Source organism: Schistocerca gregaria, chromosome 1 (genome assembly GCF_023897955.1).
Source record: "Schistocerca gregaria isolate iqSchGreg1 chromosome 1, iqSchGreg1.2, whole genome shotgun sequence".
In the NCBI taxonomy this organism is placed as follows: domain Eukaryota; kingdom Metazoa; phylum Arthropoda; class Insecta; order Orthoptera; family Acrididae; genus Schistocerca; species Schistocerca gregaria.
This window is the reverse complement of record NC_064920.1, coordinates 222,042,209-222,067,448: the sequence shown is the minus strand read 5'-3', so window position 1 is coordinate 222,067,448 and position 25,240 is coordinate 222,042,209.

Sequence of the window (25,240 nt, the reverse complement as noted above, 5' to 3'; positions counted from 1 at the left end):
AGCGTCGCATGGGACACAATAAGGGTCGATTGTTTTACACATGGGCTTGCTTCCGAGGCACCTCCAACTGCACCCGAGGCGGTGGATCCGCCCTCACAGCAGCGTGAGCGGCGGGTGGTAAACGCATTCCTGTAGCTCGAGGAGGAGGGACAATGTGGAGACAGGCCGTTTGGCCTCGGCCATTCATCCTGTTAGTGGGCAGGTGGCCGCTGCTTCGGCAGTGCCCGAGCAGGGATAATGGCAGAGGGGGCACCGGGGCAGAGGTGTTTACTAGTTATTGAGAGCTCGAATGTTGGGCGAGTTATGGAGCCCCTCAGGCAGCGTCCAGGGCTGGAAAGAAAGTCAATGAGCACTTGGTATGTCTGCCGGGGACCTCGTACGAGATGTGAAGGCGGACTTGCATGTGGCTGGCGAGCGTGCAGGGTTCAGTCGTCTGCAAGTTGTGGCTCACTTCGGCACCAACGACATTGACGCAAGGGTTCTGAAGCGATCCTCATTTCGTACGGGCGGCTGGCGGAGGTAGTGAAGACTACTGGCCTTGCGTGCGAGGCGTGAGCAGAGCTCACAGTTTGCAGAATTGTTCCCAGAGTTGATCGGGGTCCTTTGGTTTGGAGCCGAGTGGAGGGTCTCAACCAAAGGCTTCGTCGACTCTGTGACGGTTTTGGCTGCAGATTTATAGACCTGCGTTATATCAGTCCCCTAGAACTTAGAACTACTTAAACCTAACTAACCTGAGGACATCACACAACACCCAATCATTACGAGGCAGAGTGCACATGAGGGAAGGCGTTAGTTTGAGGTGGTCTGATGCACTCGCCAGTCGATAAGCGCCAAGGGTAGTCAAACGACCTTCAGAATAAAGGCACTTCCACTGTCATAATTGTATCAGTGACTGTAAAAGTATTCGTAGTAAAGTTCCAAAATTTACTGTGCTCCTGCGGAAAGCTCTAAGATATTTACGAAACTTACATCGAGAAGGTAGATAGGAGGGGGAGTCTTCATTGCAACCAACAAAGATGTTGTTTCTATTGAGGTCATAGTTTAGTGTGACAGTGAAGTTAACTGGTAGCGTATACCAGGTGTAGGCGAAACAAGTTAATTGTTGGATGCTTTTACCGGCCACCGGATCCTGCTGTGGCAGTTCTAGAGCCATTCAAAGAAGATCTACGATCAACTGCGTGTACATACCCAGATCATACAATACTAGTTGGAGGCGGCTTTAACCCATCGCGTATAGACGCACGTCTATGGATTCATGATGCAATTATAGAAACTATGATTTCTTAAGTTAATAAATCAGTCAATAATGCTAGGAGAGGGTTTCCGCTAGACAGAGCAGATAAGAAGTCGAGGCGAAAGAGTTCACGGGCGAACGGCAGGGTGTTAGTGTCCAGCGGCCACAAAATTTCGGCAATCGACAACGTCCCCATCATCAGGTCCACTTACGAACTGACCAACGTGCGCCGGCGCCGGGCTTTTATCTCTTCCCCCTCCCCCCCCCCCCCCCCCCAATTCTTCCCAACGCGGTCCGCGGTGAGTCCAGCAACCTCTCCTTAGTATCTTTGCTTGTTATCGAAGTCTTCAAAGCGGGAACGTCGGCCTTGCGAAGGATGCAGAAGCTATCTCCATTAATCAGTGGTTCCCCTACTCGAATCTCGAAAGATTCTTTAATGACACAGTCCCAGTATTTGGACGTCTGTTTCAGAACATTCGTCTGCTCGTAATTCATTCTGTGTAATTTCGACAGGTAATATTCAGCAACAGTCGACTTATTAGACTGCTGGCGTGCCTTTGATGTTTCTGTCAACGATTTTCGATAGGAAGCACCGTTTGACCTATACATGTCAAGCCACATTCGCAGGGGATCCAGTAGACTCCGGATTTACATAGTCTTAGATCGTACTTGACATTACCAAGCAGTACGTGTGTCTTGACTGGTGTGCGGAAGACAGTCGCCACTTGACGTTTTTGAAGAATTCGACCTATCTTTCCCAATAAAGCGCTACAGAACGGAATAAATGCTATGTCCTCTTGCTGTTGAGTTTTCTCTTTTGTTTCCTCTGGTTGTACAGTCGGTGCGAGACGTAGAACTGTCCTAAATTGCTTTCTGTGTAGCCACCTTATATGTTCAAATTCTTGGCTAAGGCTCTCATTGTCGGAAGATACGGGCCCTGTGAACCAATGTTTTGAGTACGCCATTCCTCTGCGCTGGATGGTGGCACACAGGAGAATTGTAAAAACATACCTTCATTTGACCATCGGACAGACTCTGCTGTGACTGTAGGAAGACATAAGACAACTTAGACAAATTTTCCAGTTGTTATGATGAACGGCAGCTAGTCCTAAATATGGAAAAATGTAAGTCATTGCGCATGTAATGTTCGGACACAATATCACTAGTATCCTGCTTGACACATTCAAGTTGTTAAAATTATCTGGGCGTAACTTCCAAAGCGATATAAAACGGAACGAGCATGTGAGAACTGTGGTAGGGAAGGTGAATGGTCGACATCGGTTTATTGGAAGCATTTTTCACCTATAAAGAAGAAAAATGTGGTGCGACCTATTCTTGAGTACTGCTCGAGTGTTTGGGATCCGTACCAGGTCGGATTGAAGGAAGACATCGAAACAATTCAGAGGCGAGCTGCTAGATTTGTTACCGGTAGGTTCGAACATCACGTAAGTATTACGGGGATGCTTCGGGAAGTCAAACGGGAATCCCTAGACGGAAAGCGAGAATTACTATTGATAAAATGTAGAGAAGTGGCATTTGAAGCTGACTGGCAAATGATTCTATTGCCGTCAACTTACATTACGTGTAAGAACCAAGAAAGTAAGATAAGAGAAATTAGGGCTCATATGGAGGAATATAGATAGTCATTTTTCCCTCGTTCTACATGCGAGTTGAAGCGGAAAGGAAACGACTAATAATGATACAGAGTACCCTCGGCAATGCACAGTGTGGTGGCTTGCCGAGTATGTATGTTGATGTAGAATAAACAAATGTAGCGGCCTACAGCTATTTCAGGCGTGGAACCCTGTACTGAGCAGAGAAAAAGCAAAGCGTTCCCGTGAGTGAGGTCCGCGCATTGACGGGAGACTGCAGTTCGTAGCCAGGCGCCATTAGCCCACCACAGCTACCACCCACTACTGCCGTTGCACGGATATTGACAGGAGAGTAGCGATGAAGTAGCCAGCGTACACGAGTGAGGCAGCAAACACAGGCCACCCCAAATATATCCAGAATGGATAAATATAATGAGGTGCGGTTTTAGTCAAGCTGTAGCGGACAATATGGCGAATTTATTGATGTTTTGCAAGTAATTTTTCCCTTTAAGATTCGTCGACTTACGTCATCAACTTGGTTTTTTTTCTAATGGCACTATATACCTTTTGTGGCATTTGAAAAGAGCTTCTAAGAAACATGTAACGGGCTCGGATCAAATAGTATCAAGATAACAGCGCCTCAAACCACTATCCGTCCGTCAGGAGAAGAGGTTCCACAAACGTTTGCTCTGTTACACTAAATGTGAGCAAACGCATAACTCAGGTAAGGGTCGTGTCTTTATTATCACGGCTGTCATATGAACTACTCAAAACGTTGCTGCAAGCTATAAAGTGATTATGGAGAAACAATATTGCACGTTGAATTTCATCTAGAGTTAACGCCATCAAAGGCCCGTGTTATAAGGCTTTCATGCCTTCAGCGGTCGTCGAGTCTTCCTAACAGACCTATTGCTTTAGTTTTCTCCACAGATAAAAGTATAGAAGTGTCAAGTTTGATGTGTGTGCAGACCACTCAGTCTTTCCTAAATGGCCATTCCAATGCTCTCTAAGTGTCCTCTGGTGAGGATCTATCATTACATGTGCGGAATGGGAGGGACATCCGTCATGTCGGTATTACTATGATTGCCCTATGTCTAGTGGGATGTCTTCCAGTAAATGTTCCAGCAGCATATCGTAGGAACTTGAATGTGTTTAGATTCCCTCAACAAAGTATGGAGCAATGATGCGAGTCTTGAAAAGCACGCACCAAATGTTTATAGAGGAAGCGAGTTTTTTATCCACTTCTCTTAGTTAGCGTGAGAAGATTGACTTGCCTATGCTCTGTAGACGATACAAATTTTGCAAAGATGTGTCGCATCACTTCACACTTTTTATAGATGGCATTCGGAAAAATAACGAATTTTGGAAGTCAGTGCCATGAAGTTGTAGATGCAGCGAAACGTGAATAGGATCAAATGCTATGGAATGTAGTATTCGCAGAACGGTTTATCGCTCTCGTACTTCTAACATGCCTCTTAGTGAAATTTGTTTTGACTTTTACTTCTGCTAAAATGTTAGTTTAATTTCTTTCATCAGTTGCTCTCCTTTCTCCTTGACGTATTTTATTCTGCAGTTTCTAGAAACTCCTTTTATAAAGTTTTCAAAAACAGGCCGTGACTGCTTGGCACAATGTGGATACTTTTCAACATACAATTGCACTGGTGCTCTATCGGTGTTAACATTTTCGGCAGTCGTATACATTGCGAAGTCTGAATATCTTTACGAGCAAGTTATCTGATTATTACAACAGCAGATCGAAGACTGATGGGCTTCAAGTGCATAGATAAACGTAATAGCCTGAGTTACGTGTTTGCTTACACCTGGCCTAACAGGACAGTCGTTTGTGGAACCTCTTGTTCTGAAAACGGGAGAGTTGTATGCGACGTTGTTATCTTGTTGCTGTTTTATCAAATCCCACGCATGTTATGCCGTTGAAGTTATCTTAGAAACTTCATTCAAATGTCACAGAAAAAGCATATAGCTGCATTAAAACGAAACAAAGACGGTGTCGTAACTGGGCGGCTATAAACAGTAAAAATTACTCCCGAACGTCAGGAAATTCGCTATATTGTCCGCTATAATTTTGCGGAAAGCGAGTCTCTATATATTTATTAACTATAGATAATTTATATGGCAACGAGTCTTTTTGCCGAAATATCGTGGTGAAGTAACGACGTGACGAAGGGGGCCACCCTAGAATTCTTCGTGCTAGAAATACGCCAGGGAAACATCCGATAGTATATCTCCACAGTGTCTCCATGGATTTCTAAAATCTGCTCTTAATTTTAATTAGAATGACAGCCACGTTAATTTAATTGAAAGAGTGAAACGCTCTCAGTTTCAGACATATCACACCTCGCCTCTATCAAAATACCTCGTAATGGATCTTTTCAAAGTGGCGAATCGGTCTGCGCCTGACATGCCTACGTACAATCTTTTTATAATAGCATCAGTTTTGTGAATAAATAAATCGTAACAAGTCTGTTGTCTTAAGTCCCTATTTCCCACAAAAACCACGCAGAAGGTCTAAAATTAACGTAAGGTGTAGATATTTGTAAGGTGGCCCCCCTGTCGCTATAAGTTTAATCTCGGCCCTATTTTGTTCTATACTGTCATATCGCTCTGCGGATGCCGATTACTGCCACTTATGCAACTGTTCTGATTTGATACCGTCACGCTCTTTGTTTCGTACTATTGATTTTGTTATAATACACAAAAGAATGTCTGCAGATGACAGTGAAAGTGAGCAGAAAAGTGATTAGTCTGTTAAGATCCTGCAATTCGAACTCATTACTGCAGATTAGCGGGAAGGAAGGAAGAAGGAAGGAAGATTAGAGTTCGCGGGCCGGTCGACAACGAGGTCGTTTGAGACGGAGCACAGGCTCGGAATTTTGCAAGGATGGGTAAGCCGATCAACCGTGTCCTTTCAAAGGAACGATTTCCGGGAAGCACGGACAACCCAAATCGGAATATTCGGGCTGCAAGGAAATTCGATGACTTTCGTTGTGTATTTGGCGATGACATTTCGACTTGCCTCCCTTCAGCGCCCTTTTAAAATAAGGTAAACTAGTGAATTCGCCCTAACTGTAATTAACCAATCTTTCAGTTTACGTTTAATAACGAGTCTCAACTAAAATGTTTAAATTTTAGCCTATTAAATTGTATTGTCCATGAAAGTTCACAGATTAAATCGTAGGGTGGTGAAACCAACTACGCAATTAAGTGATATGAAATGCCCTCAACATCTCACTCCCCTCCCCCCTCTCCCATAATAGTGGTTAGCGAACTCATTACATAATATATATATATATATTGATGAAAACGTTATGATCACCTGCTTGATAGCCTGTGTGTCCGTCTTTGGAATGAAATACATCACTGATTCTGCGAACTGGGGATCGAACCATTTGTTGGTAGGTTTGTGGAGATGTGTGCCATTAGATGTCTACCCACAGGTTATTTAATTCACGTACAGAACGGGCCGCTCATTTGCGTTCGCGGTGATGGTGCCCGATAGCAACATAGATGCGTTCCGTGGAATTTACATCAGCTGAATTTGGTTCCCTAGACATCAAGATGAGTTCGCTGTAACGCCCCTCAAAGCGTTGTAGCACGTGACTCCGAGACAGGAAGAATTATACTGCTGAAAGATGACATCGCCATCAAGTAAGACGTCAAGTATGAAGGGAAGCAGTTGGTTCGCAGCTGTCGTCTTCGATTACTACCACAGGTCCCACGCGACCGCTGAGAAATGTCCCTCAGTGGGTAATACTGCTCCCACCAGCCTGCGACCGTAGCGCTGCACGTTTCGTGCCGCCGCACACATGGGTGTTTCTTCCTAAAAGCTGGCCTAAAGTCCATATTTAAAATGGGAATAATTCATGTCTTGTGATAGTCAAATAGATGGGGCAGTGTTGACGCAGCATTGTGTTTGTGTATTGTGCGTTGATAGGAACTGGAGCCAGTCTTTATCTGCGTCTCACCGTTAGCGCACGTGAAGCTTCTCATTTAGTTTGATAACGCTCTGTGTTTGTGGCTGTTCTAAAGTGTATTCTTACTTGAAACGTGGCGAAAATCAGTATGGATCTAATCATCAGGTTATGTACTGTTATTTGTAATTGTTGCCATTTATAGTATATAGTATTTTGATTAGTAATAATTCGTTTAAAGTTAACCTGTGAAGCAAATAAAATATATTTTGTTAGTACAACAATGTAGAGGTTTTGTTATAGTTCAGGGTGTTCCCTTACATAAATATGAATACAGTAAAATAGAAAAATCATTTGTCTACTGGACATTATAGAACGTAGCAGCAGAATACTGCCGATATACACTCCTGGAAATGAAAAAAAGAACACATTGACACCGGTGTGTCAGACCCACCATACTGGCTCCGGACACTGCGAGAGGGCTGTACAAGCAATGATCACACGCACGGCACAGCGGACACACCAGGAACTGCGGTGTTGGCCGTCGAATAGCGCTAGCTGCGCAGCATTTGTGCACCGCCGCCGTCAGTATCAGCCAGTTTGCCGTGGCATACGGAGCTCCATCGCAGTCTTTAACACTGGTAGCATGCCGCGACAGCGTGGACGTGAACCGTATGTGCAGTTGACGGACTTTGAGCGAGGGCGTATAGTGGGCATGCGGGAGGCCGGGTGGACGTACCGCCGAATTGCTCAACACGTGGGGCGTGAGGGCTCCACAGTACATCGATGTTGTAGCCAGTGGTCGGCGGAAGGTGCACGTGCCCGTCGACCTGGGACCGGACCGCAGCGACGCACGGATGCACGCCAAGACCGTAGGATCCTACGCAGTGCCGTAGGGGACCGCACCGCCACTTCCCAGCAAATTAGGGACACTGTTGCTCCTGGGGTATCGGCGAGGACCATTCGCAACCGTCTCCATGACGCTGGGCTACGGTCCCGCACACCGTTAGGCCGTCTTCCGCTCACGCCCCAACATCGTGCAGCACGCCTCCAGTGGTGTCGCGACATGCGTGAATGGAGGGACGAATGGAGACGTGTCGTCTTCAGCGATGAGCGTCGCTTCTGCCTTGGTGCCAATGATGGTCGTATGCGTGTTTGGCGCCGTGCAGGTGAGCGCCACAATCAGGACTGCATACGACCGAGGCACACAGGGCCAACACCCGGCATCATGGTGTGGGGAGCGATCTCCTACACTGGCCGTACACCTCTGGTGATCGTCGAGGGGACACTGAATAGTGCACGGTACATCCAAATCGTCATCGAACCCATTGTTCTACCATTCCTAGACCGGCAAGGGAACTTGCTGTTCCAACAGGACAATGCATGTCCGCATGTATCCCGTGCCATCCAACGTGCTCTAGAAGGTGTAAGTCAACTACCCTGGCCAGCAAGATCTCCAGATCTGTCCCCCATTGAGCATGTTTGGGACTGGATGAAGCGTCGTCTCACGCGGTCTGCACGTCCAGCACGAACGCTGGTCCAACTGAGGCGCCAGGTGGAAATGGCATGGCAAGCCGTTCCACAGGACTACATCCAGCATCTCTACGATCGTCTCCATGGGAGAATAGCAGCCTGCATTGCTGCGAAAGGTGGATATACACTGTACTAGTGCCAACATTGTGCATGCTCTGTTGCCTGTGTCTATGTGCCTGTGGTTCTGTCAGTGTGATCATGTGATGTATCTGACCCCAGGAATGTGTCTTATTTCAATTTCCAGGAGTGTATTTTATACGATTTATTTAAATTTGTGGTTATTCTCCGTCCTTCGAGCCACAGAATTATGACAAGACAATGTCTCTAAGACATTATGAAGAGATGTTTTGGAAACAATTTCGTAAACTGGATTTTATGGAAAATTATATATTATCAGACGCTACTTTCTCTGACGAAGAAGAGAAAAATTTTAAACATAAACTGTCATATATAAATTCAAAATTAAAGAAAAGATGGATTGCCATCACATAAAGTTGAAAGTAACTTCTTAAAAAAGAAACATAATTGGCTACAAATTCCTTGTAACAAAACTCGAATTCGTCGACTAGCGAAATCGTTCGTAGAGTTAGGCGAACGAAGCAAAAGGCGTAAGACAGCAATTGAGTTAACATTTTGAAGCCACAGAAGTAACGTATGCCAGTCAAATGAGGCTCCGAGAATCTGGAAATGTTGAGGGCTCCGAAGAAGTGAAAGATATTACTTCATCCCTTCACGAGGAGCTAAATACAGACAAGCATTAGACTGCTTTCGCAGAAGAGACTTACAAGAAAGAACACGACTTTCACCTATCTATCTTTGTGGAAGCCTCGCTGACAAGGAAACTATACGAAATAATATGAACAGGTGCTAAAAATGCCTATCCCTGTTACAGTGTCATTCAAGAAGCTAAAACGCAGTGCTACCCTGCCACTGAATCCTATCATGTGACTGCCACATGCACGGAGATTCAACTGCAAGCCTTGCTTAATCACGTGAGTGACCGATTAACATCATATGTAGAGGAGATTTTAAGTAATTTTCCATATTATGACAAAAATTCATTGGAAGTTATTGATAAATGGGTCTTGATGGTTCACAGCAAGTTCAGTTTAAACAAAAATTTGAAAACAGCCATGATTCTGATTCGAACATATATCAGTCATCTTTAGTGCCTCTTCAACTTATTAGTCGCAAGAACAAAGACCTCATTGTTTAGAAATGTCCCACACCATCATCACCTCGCTATTGCAGACCAATAAGAATTAGATTTATTCATGAAACAAGTGTTGCTACCTATGAAGAAATAGGTTATATCAATAGTCAAATTAAAACATTACCGAAAACAATTATATCCAGAACAGCGGGTGATTTATCCGTAAAACATACATTACTGATGACCATGGTACAAGCAAAGGTCTGAAATGCAGCAACGGACACAGCATCGGCATTGAGATGCAACACTTGTAAGGCTACTTCAAAAGACTTCAATGATTTGTCAAAAATCAAAGAGGTAAACACAGAATCTCTTCGGTTCGGTCTGTCTGTACTCCATCCCCGAATTAGATTTTTTGAATTTTTGTTGCATTTGTCACACAAAATAAACGTCAAGAAAATAAACATCAAGAAAATTCGTTCCAAACAGGAAAGGACAATTATTTAAGAGAGGAAGAAAGTCATACAAGAGAAATTTAGAAATCGATTAGGATTGATAGTTGATGTTCCCAAGCCAGGCTATGGAAATAGCAATGATGGAAACACCAGCAGAAGGATTTTTGCAGACCTTTACAAAAGTGTTAAACCTTTGTCAAATAATTCCTGTTTTCACAATTATAACATTGTTTGCAGCGGAGCAAAAACAGCGTCGCAGGAGCACAGCAGTCCGCCGCCATTACGCGGCACATTTAAGAAATTTGCATTGTTGTTCTTCAGGCGCATTACCATCAGCGCAGACTATTTAATAATTTTCCTTTTAGCGAATCTGGAAACCTGTATCATTCAGTTTATTGGCGAATTTGCCAGTCATTTTAAGGTATTGGGTGGAATTAAGCCTTGGCCAAAACTGCTTCTGAAGGAAGACGGCTTTCACTGTAAAGCGTGAACATTGTATTTGACCTAGACCCAGCACGTTGAAATGCTGTGTGATATCTAAAGGCATATTTATTTTCACATAATTATAAAGGTGTATTTGGTTGTTTTAATGCGTTCGTAAGATGTCGATTTATGTGGCTTAGAATTTGCGTTGCGTTTCTAGAACGTCTTTACCGTTGTACCAATTGTAGCAATATTATGCAGCATATAATCAATTTCACTGAAGTAATAATAGTTTGGACAAGAAGAGAATAGAAGCTTTCGAAATGTGGTGCTATAGAAGAATACTGAAGATAAGGTGGATAGATCACGTAACTAATGAGGAGGTATTGAATAGGATTGGGGAGAAGAGAAGTTTGTGGCACAACTTGACTAGAAGAAGGGATCGGTTGGTAGGACATGTTTTGAGGCATCAAGGGATCACAAATTTAGCATTGGAGGGCAGCGTGGAGGGTAAAAATCGTAGAGGGAGACCGAGAGATGAGTACACTAAGCAGATTCAGAAGGATGTAGGTTGCAGTAGGTACTGGGAGATGAAGCAGCTTGCACAGGATAGAGTAGCATGGAGAGCTGCATCAAACCAGTCTCAGGACTGAAGACAACAACAACAACAATAATAGCGATATTGAATTAACAAATAATAAAATTTTCAAACAATGTATGAAACATAAATCAGCCAGAGTACGGGCACATTAAAATGTTCCACAGTATACTATGAACGGTGCGTTACGAAACATTTGTGCGGGCACCAACATTGTACTCTTTCTCGGCAGAGATGCCACATATCACCATTTAGCCTACTTTACAGAACAGACAAGCCTCCGTATCCAGTGTTCAGTGAAGAGTCATGGACACCGAACCGTTTAGCGCGTAACGGTAGTTCAGCTGTCCGTCTAGCTTTCTCCGTAGGTTCTGAAGACAGTAGCACGTGAACATTCGACCAGCTTCGTCGTTCCGAGATACTCGTTCATAGGCACTGCACAATAACAACCTGCTCTTTGTCAGAGTCGCTTATATCAATCGATTTCCCAATTTTCATGCCACATTTTCGCTAGAGTGATTCTCCGTCTTTCTCTGCTCCGCTTACAAACTTTCGTTACCGCATCACGTGCCCGCTGCGGCAGCAGGCAGCATCTGTACTGTCTGCCATCTGCTTCCCCTAAACGGCAGGACGCACCGCATAACAGTCACGCTATGAGGGAAACAAACCAAAAGCCAAACAGGCGAAGACATCAGTTAAAGACGCCTTAGATTCCAGTCGATTAATAGGAACCTTTCCTTGCAGAGGTCACCGCGACATATCCGGCCACGGATTCCTACGCAGGGTTTCTGTTGGCTTCAGCTCACTATATAGGCCCGGCCGGTCGAAGGCAGAGCAGTCTTCGTCTGTTGCTAATGGCAACCGCTATAGCAGAGTCTCCGAGAAGATATCACCGAAGCCGCTGTACTGCACCGCCGATCGAAGTACCAGCCGACCGAGAGGAACCACATCTCCGGCTAAATCGACGAACGTCTACATCTATTGCACAGCCAGCTGTTATATTATAGAATAAGTTACGTTTCTTAAACTGTTGGAGAAAACAGCATCCAACGTCGCGGTGGGTAGTGGTCATAATATTTTGTCTTAACAGTGTGTAAAGAAAATTCAACAGATGTGAAACACAATGTTCGCAGCTGAAAGGTAACTGAAGCTAAATCTCATACCATCTCACGTCTAATCACTCTGTTCAATACACGATACTATAAGCTAAGCGCTGGTTAATAGCTGAAAAAAGTCCCTCACTTGCAAACTGATAAAAAAAATGGTTCAGATTGCTCTAAGCACCATGAGACTTAACATCTGAGGTCATCAGTCCCCTAGACTTAGAACTACTTAAACCTAACTAACCTAAGGACATCACACACATCCATGCCCGAGGCAGGATTCGAACCTGCGACCGTAGCAGCAGCGAGGTTCCGGACTGAAGCGCCGAGAACCGCTCGGTCACAGTGGACTGCTGCAAACTGATTTCAAGCCCAAAATCAGTTCACATATTTAGAGTCCCAAACGACTTCCCATGGAAAAGTATAAGATCTGCCGAACTGCTGGCAGAAAAAAAAATCAGAGTCCTGACTAGGGATGATTAATTCCAAGTCCTTAATGAATTCACGCGAAATATTCTAAGTCTCACGAAAAATCTCTGTCACTAAAAACGAGCAGGGGTGGATCATCCCTCAGACCTGCAGAGATGTTACTCCAATGAAGTCGTAGCCAACGGTGTCCTCCTGCAAGATTTCCACCAAACTTGTAAGTACTTGGGCCATCCTTCCGCAGAACACATTACTCAATGACTTTTTACGAGGGCCTTCAGTAAGTAAAGCAACATATTTATTTCAGAAAGCAAGGTGCTTTTATTCAAGATCCCAATACACCATATTATTTTCCATTCTTCTAGTTATAAAACCCTATTTTTCAACATAATCTCCAATTTTTTTAAATTTTTTTTTTTTTACCAAACTGCTGAGGTGATCGGTTCCTAGGCTTACGCACAACTTAATCTAACTTAAACTAACTTACGCTAAGGGCATCATACACACACACACACACACACACACACACACACACACACACACACACACACACACATGTCCGAGGGAGGACTCGAACGTCCGACGGAGGGAGCCGCGCGGACCGTGGAAATGCGTCTCAGGTCGCGAGGCTATCCCGCGCGGCTCTCCGTTCAATGCGACCGAGCGAGGTGGCGCAGTGGTTACCACACTGGACTCGCATTCGGGAGGACGACGGTTCAATCCCGTCTCCGGCCGTCCTGATTTAGGTTTCCGTGATTTCCCTAAATTGTTTCAGGCAAATGCCGGGATGGTTCCTTTGAAAGGGCACGGCCGATTTCCTTCCCAATCCTTCCCTAACCCGAGCTTGCGCTTCGTCTCTAATGACCTCGTTGTCGACGGGACGTTAAACACTAACCACCACCACCACGTTCAATGCGACGGCCTTTTGCCACCTGACAGCAGGGGCCTGTTTACCCGCTTGGTACCATTCTACTAATCAACGTTGGGGAGTCCATCCTTCACTGGGCCAAAATGTGGAGGTAATAAGATGCGAGATCCGTGCTGTAGGGTGGATGAGGACAAACAGTCCAACGTAGTTTTCTGAGCTTCTCTCCGCTGCCCAGACATGTGCGAGGCGTTGACTTGTCGTGGAAAACGAGAAGTCAGCTTGCAGTTTTGGGGCGCCAATACGCTGAAGTCGTTTCTTCAATTTCTTGAGGGTAGTACAACACACTTCAGAGGTCATCGTCCCACCATGAGGGTGGACCCCAAACAAGAATAACCTCTTCAGGGTCACAGAACGCCGTCACCAAGACTTTACCGCCCGAGGGTGCAGTATTGAACTTTTTGTTTCGGAGGGACGTGATGTGACGCCACTCCATGGATTGCCATTTTATTTCCGGTTCGAAGTGATGAACCCATGTTTCATCGCCTGTGACGATGTTGCACAAAAAATTGTCACGATTAGCGTCGTAACTCACGAGCAATTCCGCACAGGTGCTCTTTCGCTGCTCGTTACGGTCTTCTGTTAGGCGGCGAGGGACACAGGGGCACTCACCTTTGACTAACGCAACGGTGAATGATTGTAATACCGACAGACACGTCCAGTCGGGCAGCGAGGTGCACGATTGTGGCCCTTTGATCTCCTCGAAATAGTGTTTGTATGTGCCACCTTTTGGCAGGAGGTCTTTGGGACGACGGCAGTTTACTATTATGACAAAACACCTACAACCGTCCTTATGATTTTATTTTATTTTGTTACGACCAGTTTCAACGCTTCAATGCGCCATCTTCAGCATGTTGTTGATGCGGTATGGGTTGTTATGATCGCTATATATACCACACCAATTGCCAGCATAACTGGATACCCAGATAATGTGTCAGCACTCCAACCATCAACTGCCAACCGACTGGAGAAACATTCATGACACCATGAATCCTGCAGGGCTGTCAATAAACCCGTAAAAGTACGAGGGGGTGAAGATATCTTCTGAACAGCATTTTGCAAAGCATCCCACATATGCTCAATAATGTTCATGTCCGCTGAGTCTGGTGGCAACCAGAGAAGTTTTTGAATGCAGAAGAGTGTTCCTGGAGCCACTCTGCAGCAATTCTGCACTTGTAGCGTGTCGCATTGTCCTGCTGGAATTGCCCTAGTCCGCCGGAATGCGCAGTGGATATAAGTGGATGCAGGTGATCAGACAGGATGCTTACGTACGTGTCACCTGTCAGAGTCGTATCTACACGTATCAGAGATCCCATATCTTTCCAACTGCACAAACCTCACACAATAACAGTGCCTCCACTAGTTTGAACCGTCCCTGCTGACATGCAGGGTCCATAGATTCATGAGCTTGTCGTCATGCCGGTACACGTCCATCTGCTCGATACAATTTGAAACGAGACTCGTCCGACCAGATAACATGTTTCCAGTCATCAACAGTCCAATGTTGGTGTTGATGGGCCCAGGCGAGGCGTAAAGTTTAGTGTCGTGCGGTCATCAAGGGTACACGAACGGGCATCCGGCTCCGAAAGCCTATATCGATGATGTTTCGTTGAATGGTTCACACGATGACTTATTGATGGCCCAGCATTGAAATCTGTAGCAATCTGATGAAGGGTTGCATTTCCGTCAGATTGAACGATTCTCTTCAGTCGTCGTTGGTCCCGTTCTTGAAGGACCTTTTTGCAGGCCTCAACGATGTCGCAGATTGTTTTACCGGACTCCTGACATTCAAGGTACACTCTTGAAATGGTTCACTGCTACCTCGGAGATTCTGTGTCCCATTGCTCGCGCGATAATTATAACACCACGTTCAAACTCATTGCCATTGTAGCAGCAGTAACCGATCTAATAACTACGCCAGACACTTGTCATATATAGGCGTTGCCGCCAGCAGCGCCATATTCTGCCTGTTTACATCTCTCTGTATTTGAATACGCATGCCTATGCTAGTTCCTTTGGCCCTTCAGTGTAGTAGGGATTAGTGAAGTGAAAGGGAAAGAAGGCAACGATTTCTGATCATATGAGTATAGTGTAATATCTACGGCACTAGGAAATCGTATAACGGGAGTAGGATTTGTTATGAATAGGAAAGTAGGCCAAAGGGTGAGTTACTTACTATGAATAGTTTAGTGATAGAGTTGTTCTGATCAGCATCGATAGTAAACTAACACTGACAACGTTAAAACAGGTATACATGCCGACGTCGCAAGCTGAAGATGAAGAGATAAAGTATATCAGGATATTGAAAAAGTAATACATTACGTAAAAGAAAATGAAAATCTAACAGTCATGGAGGACTGGTATGCAATACAAGGGAAGGTGTACAAGAAGAGGTTACAGGAGAATATGGGCTTGGGACAATGAATGAGAGAGGACAAAGATTAATTGAGTTCTGTGATAAATTTCACCTAGTATTAGTGAATACTCTGTTCAAGAATAACAAGAGGAGGAGGTATACTTGGAATTGCCGGGTGATACGGGAAGTGATCAGTTAGATTTCCTCATGATCAGGCAGAGATTCCGAAATCAGATACTGGATTGTAAGGCTTACCAAGGAGCATATACAGACTCAGATCACAATTTAGTAGTGTTGAAGAGCTGGTGGAAGTTTAAGAGCTTAGTCAGAAGGAATCAGTATGCAAAAAAGTGGGATACGGAAGTACTAAGGAATTACGAGACACGCTTGAAGTTCTCTAAGGCTGCAGATGCAGCAATGAGAAATAACTCAGTAAGCAGTATAGTTGAAGGGGAATGGACATCTCTGAAAAGGTAGATTTGGAAAGAAATATTATATAGGAGGTAACTGCGAAGAAACCACGGGTAAAAGAAGATATACTTCAGTTCGTCGATGAAATAAGGAAGTACAAAAATTTCAGGGAATTTCAGTAATACAGAAATTAAATCGCTGAGGAATTAAATAAACAGAAGTGCAGGGAAGCTGATACGAAATATTTGCGTGAAGAATGTGAAGAAACTGGAAAAGAAATGATTGTCAGAAGGACTGCCTCAGGCTATAGAAAGTCAAAACAACCTTCGGTGAAATTAAAAGCTAGGGTGCTAACATGAAGAGTTCAACGGGAATTCCACTGTTAATTGCAGAGGAGACAGCCGATAGGTGGAAAGAATACACTGAAGGCCTCTATGGTGAAGATTTGTCTAATTTCATACGAGAAGAAACGGGAGCCGATTTGGAAGAGATAGGGGATCCTCTACTAGAATCATAATTTAAGAGAGATTTGGAGTACTTAAGATCTAATAAGGCAGAAGCGGTAGATAACACGCCATCAGAATTTCTAAAATCGTTTGGGAAAGAGGCAACAAAACTATTCACGGTAGCATGTAGAATGTATGAGTCTAGCGATATCTCATCATCCACACAATTCCGAAGACTGCAAGAGCTGACAAGTGCGAGAATTATCGCACAAGCAGCTTAACAGCTCATGCTTGTATGTTGCTGACAAGAATAATGTACAGAAGATTGAAAAGAAAATTGAGGATTTATTAAATGACGGCCAGTTTGGCTTCAGCAAAGGTAACGGCACCACAGAGGCAATTCTGATGTTGCGTTTAATAATGAAAGCAAGACTAAAGAAAGATCATGAAATATTCACAGGATTTGTCATCTAGAAAAAAGTTCGACAATGTAAAATGGTTCAAGATGTTCGATATTCTGAGAAAAAATGGAGGTAAGCTATACTGAGAGACGGGTAATACACAACATGTACGAGATCCAAGAGGGAATAATACGAGTGGAGGACCAACAACGAAGTGCTCGCATTAAAAACGGTGTAAGAAAATGATTTAGTCTTTTGCCCTTACTGTTCTATCTGTACATCGAAGAATCAGCGATGGAAATAAAAGAAAGATTCAGAAGTGGATTTAAAATTCAAGGTGAAAATATATCAGTGATACGATTCACTGAAGATATTTCTATCTGAGTGAAAGTGAAGAGAAATTACTTGATCCACCGAATGGAGAGAACAATCTAATGATTGAGAGTAAATCGAAGAAAGACGTAAGTAATGAGAAATAGTAGAAATGAGAACAGTGAGAAACTTAACGTCGGAATTGATGATCGCACAGTAGATGAATTAATGGAATTCTGCGACTTAGGTAGCAAAGTAACCAATGACTGACGGAGGAAAGTGGACATGAAAAGCAGACCAGCACTGACAAAAATGACATTCGTGGACGAGAGAAGTCTACTACTATCAAACATAGGATTTAATTTGAGGAAGACGTTTCTAAGAATGTACATGTAGACCACGACATTATATGGTAGTGAAAAGTGGATTGTGAAAAATCCGGAACAGAAAAGAATGGAAGTATTTGAAATGTGGTGCTACGGACCAATGTTGAAAATTAGGTGGATTGATAAGGTAAGGAATGAGACAGTTCTGTGCAGAATCGGAGAAGAAATGTGGAAAATATTGAGAAGGAGAAGTGACAAGATGATAGGACATCTGTTAAGACATCAGAGAATTACTTCCATGGCACTAGAGAGAGCTGTAGGGAGCAAAATCTGCAGAGGAAGACAGAGATTGGAATACATCCAGCAAATAATTGAGGATGTAGGTTGCTACTCTGAGATGAAGAGGTTGGCGCAGGAGAGGAATTCGTGACGGGTCGCATCGAAGACTGGTGAGTGAAAAAAAAAAGAAACCCCTTTCGTGGGACCATATGCCAGGAAAGAGGAGATCCGTATTCTAATCCCAGTACAACGCCTCGAGTTCAAATAAAATAAGCGCCCTGTGGTCCTAAATGACTGTTGGCTCATTAAATTAAATAAAATTTCTAGTGTAACGAAGCTAACTGTCGAGTCGTTTCTGTTAGTCATTTGTCAAAATTCGTTTCTATTACCTCTTCGAAAAAACAAGAGCAGAGCACAAATAAAAACTAGGCTGTCTATTTCACTGTTTTGTCTTAAATATACTCTTGATTTGAAATAAGTTTACGAACTTTGATCAAAGAGGCTGAGACATACAACAAGCTAATCTTTTTTGTCACAAGGTGCATGGCGTCAGTACCATCAAAGAGAGAGTATTTTTTTATATCCAGATAAAAGCATCATACTAATTTGTATTTATTTATTTAGATGCATGCAAGACATCAGTACGGACGAGAGCACAGAAGTGATGTTACCTTTTTTCTTTAATGCCAAGCAGAAATCACAGTACGTAAAGAGAAAAAGTGCTGCAAGATCGACGGTGTGGACGTAAGACTTTAAAATTATGAGTATTTAATAATTCTCGTTGTCTTGCTGAGCTAATAACTTTTACCACCACATAAAATTCATGGAAGTGAGGGGATCCGCAACTCCTACCTGCATATTGGAAACTGACCACTCTAAAGATTAAGCCATTCTACCAATCACGGACGTTGCTTTTAATAAATGGTATGATATGGTCTGCAATGTCACATCTTTTCCACGAAAAAGAAATAATATACCCAGTGAAAGCGAAGACAGTCTGACTCTGAATTACATGAACAGAGTTACGAAGAACGTAAGGTAACTTTAAGCGACACTGTAAGTATTCTGCTCCGTTTTATTGGATCTCCTTGTTTTGGAGGTTCTATATGTGAGAGACTGTGCGAATTTAATTGTTGACTTGTCATCAAATTTCAGCACAGTGATGGCGAATTTACTCATGTGGCAACTGCTCATGCACAAAATGTCTTGAGGATCTTTCAAATATACACTCCTGGAAATGGAAAAAAGAACACATTGACACCGGTGTGTCAGACCCACCATACTCGCTCCGGACACTGCGAGAGGGCTGTACAAGCAATGATCACACGCACGGCACAGCGGAAACACCAGGAACCGCGGTGTTGGCCGTCGAATGGCGCTAGCTGCGCAGCATTTGTGCACCGCCGCCGTCAGTGTCAGCCAGTTTGCCGTGGCATACGGAGCTCCATCGCATTAACACCGGTAGCATGTCGCGACAGCGTGGACGTGAACCGTATGTGCAGTTGACGGACTTTGAGCGAGGGCGTATAGTGGGCATGCGGGAGGCCGGGTGGACGTACCGCCGAATTGCTCAACACGTGGGGCGTGAGGTCTCCACAGTACATCGATGTTGTCGCCAGTGGTCGGCGGAATGTGCACGTGCCCGTCGACCTGGGACCGGACCGCAGCGACGCACGGATGCACGCCAAGACCGTAGGATCCTACGCAGTGCCGTAGGGGACCGCACCGCCACTTCCCAGCAAATTAGGGACACAGTTGCTCCTGGGGTATCGGTGAGGACCATTCGCAACCGTCTCCATGAAGCTGGGCTACGGTCTCGCACACCGTTAGGCCGTCTTCCGCTCACGCCCCAACATCGTGCAGCCCGCCTCCAGTGGTGTCGCGACAGGCGTGAATGGAGGGACGAATGGAGACGTGTCGTCTTCAGCGATGAGAGTCGCTTCTGCCTTGGTGCCAATTATGGTCGTATGCGTGTTTGGCGCCGTGCAGGTGAGCGCCACAATCAGGACTGCATACGACCGAGGCACACAGGGCCAACACCCGGCATCATGGTGTGGGGAGCGATCTCCTACACTGGCCGTACACCTCTGGTGATCGTCGAGGGGACACTGAATAGTGCACGGTACATCCAAACCGTCATCGAACCCATCGTTCTACCATTCCTAGACCGGCAAGGGAACTTCCAACAGGACAATGCACGTCCGCATGTATCCCGTGCCACCCAACGTGCTCTAGAAGGTGTAAGTCAACTACCCTGGCCAGCAAGATCTCCGGATCTGTCCCCCATTGAGCATGTTTGGGACTGGATGAAGCGTCGTCTCACGCGGTCTGCACGTCCAGCACGAACGCTGGTCCAACTGAGGCGCCAGGTGGAAATGGCATGGCAAGCCGTTCCACAGGACTACATCCAGCATCTCTACGATCGTCTCCATGGGAGAATAGCAGCCTGCATTGCTGCGAAAGGTGGATATACACTGTACTAGTGCCGACATTGTGCATGCTCTGTTGCCTGTGTCTATGTGCCTGTGGTTCTGTCAGTGTGATCATGTGATGTATCTGACCCCAGGAATGTGTCAATAAAGTTTCCCCTTCCTGGGACAATGAATTCACGGTGTTCTTATTTCAATTTCCAGGAGTGTACATTTTATCACCACGACTAAAATGCATCAGAAAATGTTGTTAAATTAGACGCTTACCGTATTTATCTTACGACGAAAGTCTGATGCTTTTTCTGAGCCTTTCTTGTGAAGCATTTCTGTATTTCAGAAACAGACAGGTCTGCTGACGGCTATAATTTATTCAATCGAGGTTGCGAGATGATTCATGATGCACAGTTTGCTTGCAGTAGTTACTGCATTTCGATCTGGTCGTTTGCAGATCGAGTAAACAAAACGAGAAAAAGACTTAAAAATTGCAGTGTTTCTCCAACGATATACAAACCACAATGAAAATAGAGCGTATTACCACTGAGCCAACATCACACTTGTCTGGTATTCCTTTTTTCATTACTTTCATATTTCCTAGTGTAGATTACACGGAATGTGACATTAGAGAGCAATCTTAGCTTAGGTGCCAAATGTCAAATCGGGGTTCAAGCCATGAATTTTACTTATTCATTATCACATATTACTTGGAAGCCACTTAGAGTATTACATCGAGATGAAAAGAAACTACAGTATTCGACATAAAATCTGGCCGCCGGCTGGCAGTCTCAGGGACGGATTCTGAGCGTTTCACTTAAGGGGCCAACATTCCCAGTCACTCCTCAGAATTCTGCGTCCTGTGATATGAAGGATCTGGCAGTATTTTAGGATGCAAAAGCGCATGGAGGAAGTTTTATCAGTCTTCTCGAGGTATTACAGAAACGTATTTTCTCGTGATGCAGTGGTAAGCTTCATCCTCTGTAAACATAAAGTCGCGCGTTCCAATCCACTTAATTCCCTAACATTTCTATGAATCGCGTATGGATATCTGTTATAATTATCAGTCTGATGGAATCTCAAACATAAGTCGTTTCATCTTGTCATCCACCTGGAATAGTTCCAGGAACGTTTCCGCCAACAACTCGTGGCTGCGTCAAGTTCGGAACAGTTTATGCTCAAGAGTTTCCTCACCCCATAGCAGTTATCGGCTATAGGCCGCCAGTCGCCGACGTCAGACGCAACCGAGCAGCTGAACGTGGCACTGTGCTTTGAGTGTATTTACCAATGGTCATTTCCTTATTTGAAGTTCGAGTATTTACCTCGTAATTACGATTTGGATTTTGCTTAACTGAAACTTACGAATGTTGTTCAAGTGTGATAAAATACAGTCGCAAGTAGAAAAAGGTCTAGAATTTGCGAAATATTATTTACTTTTCTTTTAGTAGGAGGCTGGAGATAACAGAGGTACTTCTGAACCTTTTTATTGTGTGGGGCGAGTGCTTTTGGGCAAAACAGGTGAAAAAGTTTTTTGCTTCAAGATACATCATTCTGACGTGAATGATGTTACACATTCAAGAAGTCTGAATAAGAGATGTATATGACGGAGTGCGACCATTTAAGCGGCATGCGAAACTTGCATTCAACAGGCAAGGTTCAGAAGTTGAGAGCAGTATCACTGCATGCTCTAATTCAAAACAACAAAACTCAAAGTGGTGACTATGAATGCACTTTTGCTTGATCGTCATCAGTTTTCTCATTGGGAACTCCAGTGCAATATTCCTACTGGTGACTAGTTATGCTGTCTTTATATCAACTTTTACAGAAAAATTAATGGTTGACCCCTAACAAAAGACACACGCTCGAGCAAAGGACACTGTGAACGTAAATTTTGCCTGTGATGACTTAGAAACGGTGTTATACATTACGAAAACCACCCCAGGGGAAAGTATACCGCAGCTCCTATTTTTTGAGAAGAACTGAGACGCATCGGTCGCAGTATAAGAAAAAACTTCATCACATGTTGATACTACAAGATAACGCACTCTGCTGATTTCGATAGCAAAACAATCCAGGAGTTTTGAAAAGTCATCCATCACACACTTATTCCTTTGTTCTCAAACGTTTAACTTTCACTCTCCTTATCGGAAAGCGACCAAAAAAATTTATCTCTGAAAGAAAAAGCTCTTCACATCCCGTTTGACGATACCTGAACGGTGCCAGACTTTTTTAGATAATGCTGGAGAATATACTGTTGATGATTAATTTCCCCCTGATGTTTACTGTTATGCACTGTATTAATTCGAATGAAATTCAGCTTGATATCCTATCCTTACAACGAAAGTCTATTTTAATGAAAGTATCTGTACAGGAGAGTGCCTATATCACCTCGAATTAGTAAGATATTACTGCTATGGGCTTCGAAACGGTCTGTGTTTATTTGCTGCCCTGCGTCACAATGAAGTAATATGGGAATGCGATATTTCATAAATAAAACTTCCTTATTGCTTTTCGATCAGTCCGCTAGTAACTTTGCCACGAAACGGCTAAATGTATATCAGACAGCAGTTCTGAAACCGGAAAACAAAGCAACCCCCACATTACAGGCGGAATACTGCAGCGTTGGGCTCTTCCTTATTGCTCCAGTGCTGGATAGACAGATAAGATCTCAACGTAAAAGACGAGATTAATTGCAGTTACTTCGTAGAATGACTTTCATGGACTCAAAACCATGAATTGATAACTTTATTTCACACCTTATGTGGAAATCACTAAGATTATTTAAAGGAGCTGAGACGAGAATATCAAGCTAATTGTGTAGCCTAATTCTGTGTCAACCAGGAAGTAACTTATCGGTCACAGGGTTTCCAAGATTTAGTTACACTTCTAGTAAGAAATACCAGCCTTGAGTGGTCTAAGTAGTGAATAGAATTGGTGTCCCAAAGACGCGACGGCCGATCGGCGAAATACACATGGTGCCCCGTATTATGCGAGGAGAGTGTGAAGTTTAATAACTTTCAAGCGATACAGAAATATTTATTTCCGTAAGGCGACCGCAAAAAGAAAAGGAAAAGGAGATACCAAAAAAAGCCCAAAGTCAATGCATTTCTGTACCCAGGTTTAGGGACTACAGCGTCGTTATTAATGACACTAAGATGGCCTTAATGCAAACTAAACAACACAATTCATTCACTGTCACAATTATTTGTATTTTCTATACTCAAACTAATAACAAATTTAAAACAGCTCCAGTAGTTATACTGTAAATTTTATGAGTTGTGAGCACATCCTTTTTATAATAAAAGATTTGGAAAATACTTTTCTTGAGATTGATGTCAATGGCAATACTCATGAAAGACAGACACGTAAAAATGTAGAGACAACAGCACAGCATCTATTGCAAAGATAAACACACACACGGAGACTTCGTAAACTACAAATAGCATTAAGTTCCAAATCAAGATACGGTGCTACACAGGAAACCATAATAAATGACAGAAAATGCAGGCTCACCAAGCTGATCGTGGTGCTGAGATTCTACCTATCGCTTGCGAAGTGTGGCATTAATTTAATCCCAAAGGTTTTATTATTAACAACACCTCTAGCCTACCGTAATAGTCATCTGAGAATTATCGAGTTCTACTGTGGCGGCACAGATGGGAAGTCGGTAGTACAAACTGTAGAGATTATCCATATGCTGCTGAATCATAATGCCAAACAACCACTACATCGTAGACTATACTTAATTTCTGCCCATGAAAGAATTTCTCAGCAGTGCGTGAATAGCATCAACACATTGACCCGTTACCCCACATACAAAACAGTCACAGTACATGATAGTTAATCGCTGCCAAATGCTCTTTGCTCGCATCTTTCTGCCAACGATTTAATTTCTATCTCAGGACTGTCACCCCGTTACCGAGGCGATAAACAGGTGTTATGGTCTACCCCAGTACCCCCAAACGCCAAACCCACTGTCAATGTTCTAAACATTCATGGTGGTGTCTGTTTGTTCTATATCGTGTCTCCCTACCACTTTCGCGCAACGACGCTCTGAGCGTGTTTTTTAGGGAATTGACTAGTTTGAACCTGGGACCTGTTGCTGGTATGGAGATTCCAGACCACACATGACATGCAGAATTCAGAAGAGTTCAGTGAGGCTAGCGATGATATAACCAAATACAAAATGATCTCAGCGTAGCTCCACTGCACTCCCTGTAAAACAATCTTAATACTAACTAAATTTAGTGGAAGGGGTGCAAGGCTTTCCTATTTTCAGTTAGCTGGTAAAATAACGTCGAAAAAGCAGTTAAGTTTATCATTGGAAATTTTATTCTACTCACAAAACATCGTTTATAAATTGCACTACTGATAAAAGGAAATGTCTTAATACAGGATGGTAAAAACCAACTGTGTTCAACAAAAATGTGATCGAATATTCCCTGAGTGGGTTTCCAAGTTCTACAATGTATCGAAGGATGACCTATGCCATATCACATCTATAATCTAGGTTTAAATTAAGTTTCACAAAAGAGAAAACTATTAAAATGGTCTACAGTGATCCTCCCCTCTAACTTCTCCTTACTACAATTTACCGAAGTTGGCTATGTTTTCATGTGACCAATCAGGGTCTCAATATTAACCTTAAGCTCCACGACAATTCTGTCTATCCAATGACAAACGTTATAGTTTTCGTGGTGAGGCAATGTTTTTAAAGTTTGCAAAGTAACAGAGACGCAAAAAAATCTCACGCTAAAACCTGCAGCTGGTGTGGTCCTTTTAGCGTTATCGTAAGATCCATACGGTTCTTCTGGAGGGCTCTATCTTTTAACATGTGCTGGCGGGTGGTCCTAACGTAACAGAGACGCGAAAAAGTCTCACGCTAACACTTGCGGGTTGTAGTGGCCCTTTTTGTGTT